Source organism: Crocuta crocuta, unplaced genomic scaffold (genome assembly GCF_008692635.1).
Source record: "Crocuta crocuta isolate KB4526 unplaced genomic scaffold, BGI_CrCroc_1.0 scaffold741, whole genome shotgun sequence".
NCBI lineage: Eukaryota > Metazoa > Chordata > Mammalia > Carnivora > Hyaenidae > Crocuta > Crocuta crocuta.
Genome location: NW_027529546.1, coordinates 133298 through 138959, shown reverse-complemented (window position 1 = coordinate 138959; position 5662 = coordinate 133298). Strand labels below are relative to the sequence as shown.

At 36.8% G+C, this 5662-nt stretch overlaps 1 protein-coding gene across 3 annotated transcripts in view; it reads right to left on the bottom strand.

The window, feature by feature from the left end:
- The window catches only part of GPR174 (G protein-coupled receptor 174), a 54707-nt gene that overhangs the window by 2096 nt on the left and 46949 nt on the right, over positions 1-5662 (bottom strand). The window lies entirely within an intron of this gene.

The following is a 5662-nucleotide window of genomic DNA, read 5'->3' as shown; positions in this document are numbered from 1 at the left end:
GATGAGCTAGTTTCTATCAAATACTTTAGAATCACTGGAAAGTACAGCAAGAAGTAACTTGAGAGGTAATGTAGTCTGTGACAGGACCAACATTATTTGAGAGCTTATTAGATATGGGGAAGACTCTCAGACCCTACCTGAGACCTTCAGAACCAGTTGGCAGTGTAATGAGAACTACAGATGATTTTTATGCATATTAATATTTGAGAGGCTCTGATGTAGACCATTGATTCTCAAATCACATTAATGTCAGACTCCTCTGATGAAGTTAAAAATATACAGCTTTCCACAGCTTTCCTGGTGTCTCTTCCAGAGATTCTAATTCATTATAGGAGCCCCCAAATTTGTATTTGTTAAAAGTTTCCCATNGGTGAGGGGGGAGATGGGCATGGAGGAAGGCACTTGTGGGGATGAACACTGGGTGTTATATGGAAACCAACTTGACAATTAACTATTTGTAAAAAAAATGAAATACAAAAATAAATAAATAAATAAAATTAAAGGTTTTTGAACTCTCAAACTGAAATACATCTTTGTAATATTTTCACAGGTAGTGGTTTTGGATAGGTGACAGGCAAGATCAGGTGGCAGACCAATCAAAAGTCTGGGTTTCCAACTTCCTTGTAACTTTATATAGAAGTTATTGTCTCCTATAAATATAGTTAAAATGTCATTGCTACTCAAAGCAATCTACACATTCAATGCAATCCCAATCAAAATTGTATCAACATTCTTCTAAAAACTAAAAAAAAAAAACAAAAACTATTCTAAAATGTGTATGGAACCACAAAAGACCCCGAATAGTCAAAGTAAAATTGAAGAAGAAAACCAAAATGGGAAGCATCACCATCCAAGACTTTAGCCTCTACTACAAAGTTGTCATCATCAAGACAGTATGGCATTGAAACAAAAACAGACATATAGACCAATGGAGTAGAATAGAGAACTCAGATTTGGACCCAAGATTGTACAGCCAAGTAATCTTTGACAAAGCAGTAAAGAGTATCCAGTGGAAAAAAAGACAACCTCTTTAACAGATAGTGCTGGGAGAGCTGGACAGCAACATGCAGAAAAATGAAACTAGATCATTTTCTCACACCATACACAAAAATAAACTCAAAATGTATAAAGGACCTGAACGTGAGACAGGAAACCATCAAAACTTTAGAGGAGAAAGCAGGACACAACCTCCTTAAGGTCAACTGCAGCAAGTTCTTACTTGACTCATCCCCAAAGGCAAGGGAATCAAGAACAAACATGAACTCTTGGGACCACATCAAGATTAAAAGCTTTTGCAAGGCAAAGGAAACAATCCATAAAACTAATAGGCACCTGACGGAATGGGAAAAGATAGTTGCAAATGACATATCAGATAAAGTGCTAGTACCTTAAATCTATAAGGAACTCACCAAACCACACACAAAAAACAAATAACCCAGTAAAGAAATGGGCAGAAGATATGAACAGACACCTCTCCAAAGAGAACATCCCGATGGCCAACAGACAACATGAAACGATGCTCAGCATCCTTCCTCATCAGGGAAATACAAATCAAAACCCCACTGAGATACCACCTCACGCCAGTCAGAGTGGCTAAAATGAGCAAATCAGAGGACTCCAGATGCTGGCTAGGATGTGGAGAATCGGGCACCCTCCTACACTGTTGGTGGGAATGTAAACTGGTGCAACCCCTCTGGAAAACAGTGTGGAGGTTCCTCAAAAAATTAACACTAGAAGTCCCCAATGAACCACCAATAACCCTGCTAGGAATTTACCCAAGGGATACAGAAATGCTGATGCATAGGAGCACATGGACCCCAATGTTCATAGCAGCACTCTCAAGAATAGCCAAAACAGGGGCGCCTGGGTGGCTTAGTCGGTTGAGCGTCCGACTTTCGCTTGGGTCCGACTTTCATGATCTCGCGGTTCCTGGGTTCGAGCCCCGCGTCGGGCTCTGTGCTGACTGCCAGCTCAGAGCCTGGTGCCTGTTTCAGAGTCTGTGACTCCCTCTCTCTCTGACCCTCTTCTGCTCACGCTGTCTCTCTCTCTCTGCTAGAAATAAATAAAACATTAAAAAAAAAGAATAGCCAAAACATGGAAAGAGCCTAGTGCCCATTAGCTGACGAATGGATCAAGATATGGTTTATCTATACGATGGAATACTCCATGGCAATGAGAAAGAATGAAATCTGGCCATGTGTAACAACATGGATGGAACTCAAGGGTGTTATGCTGATCCAAATAAGTCAGGCAGAGAAGGACAAATACCACATGTTTGCACATATAGGAGGATTACGAGGAACTTAACGGAGGACCGTGGGGGAGACGAAGGGGAAAAATAGTCGGGGAGAGGGAGGGAGGCAAATCATGAGAGATCCTTGATCGCTGAGAACAAACTGAGGGCTGATCGGGATGGGTGGGAAGGGACGGGACGGGGTGGCGATGGGCATGGAGGAGGGCACTTGTGGGGATGAGCACTGGATGTTATATAGAAACCAACTTGACAATAAACTATTTAAAAAAAAGAAGTCATTATCTTCTAATGTCACTGAATAGACAGAAGTTTATACAAATAATATCCAGTAAACCTCTATTGAATATCCATCTTCCCATCATGACCAGTGACTCTTCAATCTTTATTTCATTTGAGCTGTAGCTCTTTCCAACTATATATAAGAACATTTTTCTTGATATTTCATTATCACTTCAAAATTCAACATATGAAAGTGATCTTTTGTGATTTTTATAAAGACATATTTAAACTATGTCTTTTCAAATTATGTCATCTCTTTGGTAAAAATCTCCTAATGACTTTTCCTCTCACTTAGAAGAAAAATCAAAGTTCTTTTCAATGGCTTATGTCTTCTTACATGATCTGGTATCTGTTAATCTTCTAAGCTCACCTCCTAATATTCTCTTGCACTCTGCTCCAGTTACCTTGCCATTCTTGTTCTTATGTGAACAGACTAGGTACATTCCTACTTCAAAGACTTTGAATTGGCAGTTCCCTGTGCCTGAAATGCTTTAGCCCAGTTATTTACTTGTTTCATTCACTCATCTCCTTCAGCTCTTTACTTAAATGTTACTTTTTTGTGAGGCTACACCTGATCTTTCTACTTAAAACTGGAGCTCTATTCCAACATTCCCCATCTCCTTTCAGTATTTATTTTCTCCATTCTCAAACATAGTTAACATGCTTTATGTGTTTTTTTACTTATTTATTCTGCTTTTATATTTTTTACCTACTAAAATGTAAAGTCCATGAGGACAGGGATTCTCATATATTTTGTCTACTTGTAACCAAAGACTGTGCAAGACACAAAGTAAGTGCTCAGTATTTGTTGAATGAAATCGTCTCAGCAAATAAAAATTATTTGACTATAAAAATCAACATTCTCAAACAAAAATTTTAGAATCATCTCTCAAAACTTCAAACTTGATCTTGCTCTAGATTTCCTTATTGCTATTAAGTTGTTCAATATTTTCCCAGGTTGTCTCAAAGTCTTAGAGACTTTGACTTAGACTCTTTGTCACTTGTTCTCCACTTCCAAACAAGTTTCTAAGGGGGAGATAGCATACTATAGAGGAAAATAATGTATGTTTAAAAGTTAGAATGACCTATGTTTAAATTCCTGCTCTTTCAATTAATAGGCTCTCTGACCTTGGGTACATCACTAAACCTCTTTGATCCTTAATTTTCTCATTGGGAAAATCAGAATAATTATAGTACCTAACCTATAAGGGTCAGTCTGAGAATTAGTTGAACTGTTGTATGGAATCTATTTAGCATAGTGTCTGGTACATAATAAGTGCCCAATAAACATGAGTTATAACTTATCAGTTATTATTTTCTGCAATTTCATTATCTCAGACAACCATCTCATTTTTTAAATTTACATTGTTTTTACTCTAGTTCAGGCCTTCATTACCTGAATTTGTCTCACTATCCCATATCTTTTCCTACTCTATTCTGTATAAAGCCATCAGATTTTTTTCTGAGATGAACTTTTTAAAGAGCATTAATGACTCCCTATTGCCATCAAATCACAAAGTGCCTAGCCTTATAGTCATTAGCCTCCTTAAATACAGTGCCTTCTACCTTTAGAGCTCTGTCTCCTATTACTCTCCTGGCATGATCAGCACTCCAGCCAAACTGAACTCCTTACTGTTCAAACTGACCTTTTTCTTTTTCTTTTTTTTTCCACAAACATTTGCACATTATTCTTCTCATCCTGGAATATCTTCTTTTTGAATATTAGTCCTACCTATTTGTAAAAGCTTTTTTCAAATTTCCTATTCTTCGTGGACACTTTTGTGATTAACTCAACACTGTTATGTTAACCCCTCTTTTTAAATCCTCATTTATATCTCTCTAAAAGTATCTAACTTTATCTACTATTTAGTTAGTAATTTGTGTGTGTTTCTTATTTATGCCTCTGTTGCTCTGCCAATCCCACCGTACCATACCACAATGAGGCTAGAAATTCCTTGAAGTGAGGGGCTGGGCCTTAAACACCTTTAAATCCCCTGAAACACCTAGAGCCATGCTTGGAATGTGGTGGATTCATCCAATATTTATTCAGCGAATATTTACGCAGCATCTACCATTTGCCAGGCACCATTCTTGGTACTGGGGATACAGACAGTGGAAAAATGTGCATGATCTCTGTCTTCTTGTACCTTATTTTCTAGTGAGGAAGAATGAAAATTGCCACACGTTTTAAAAAATGTGTTCATAGGCAATGTACAATATAATATATAAGCACAAAAGAGGGTAAGCAACTAAAATATTAAGAACATTTTGTTTAAGTAAAATGAACTTAAATTCATGACTACCCTTCCAAAGTCTATACTTTTACTATTGGTCGTTTCCTCATTGCCTACATTTTAGTGCATTTTCGTGTGTACATCCTAGCTTGTAACCTTGAAATGCTCCTGAATAGAATATCTCTCTTAAAATTCCTCTGGCTTCCTCTGGGAGAGCTGATGATGCTTACCCTTTGTTTAAATAACATTATTTTCTAATAGGAAAAGTTGCTTGGGATGATTAAAAAGGCTTTCCATCATAGAAAATACTCTAGTTAGCTCTTCTATAATGAATATAAATTCTCCATTATCCAAGAGTGTTGGAAACAAAAAAAATGAAGGAGGCATGTTTTTGTTTTTTTGTTTTTTTGTTTTTTTTTTTCAGAACATGCCTCTAGTTTTTTGAGATTTTCCTTTCTCAGGAAAGAATCCTTCTTGTAACAGATACTGAAACAGACTCCAGTTTTGAATGAGATATTTATTTGAAGAAACATCCCAGACTCCTTGATCAAATTAATTTTTGCTTTCAAGAGTTTATTCTTACTTAATTTTACGTCCTTCCTTTAGGAAGAAAAAAAGAAGGAAAAAATGAAATAACGACCTAAACCTGGCCTGATTCCCAGCAATCTGCAGGTCAGAAACTATTTCATAAGGAGTTCTCATGGGAAGATATAATTTTCATTCATGAATATTTATGTTTATCCAAACCTGAAACTTCATTAAATTTCGCTTATGATACGGTTCAAGTGTATTTTCCAGCAATATTATGTCTTTCTTTGCTTACCCAGGAAAAACATAACTCAAATGAATATCAGGAATAGCTTTTTGTGTTATTTTACTGAGACTTCCTTGAATA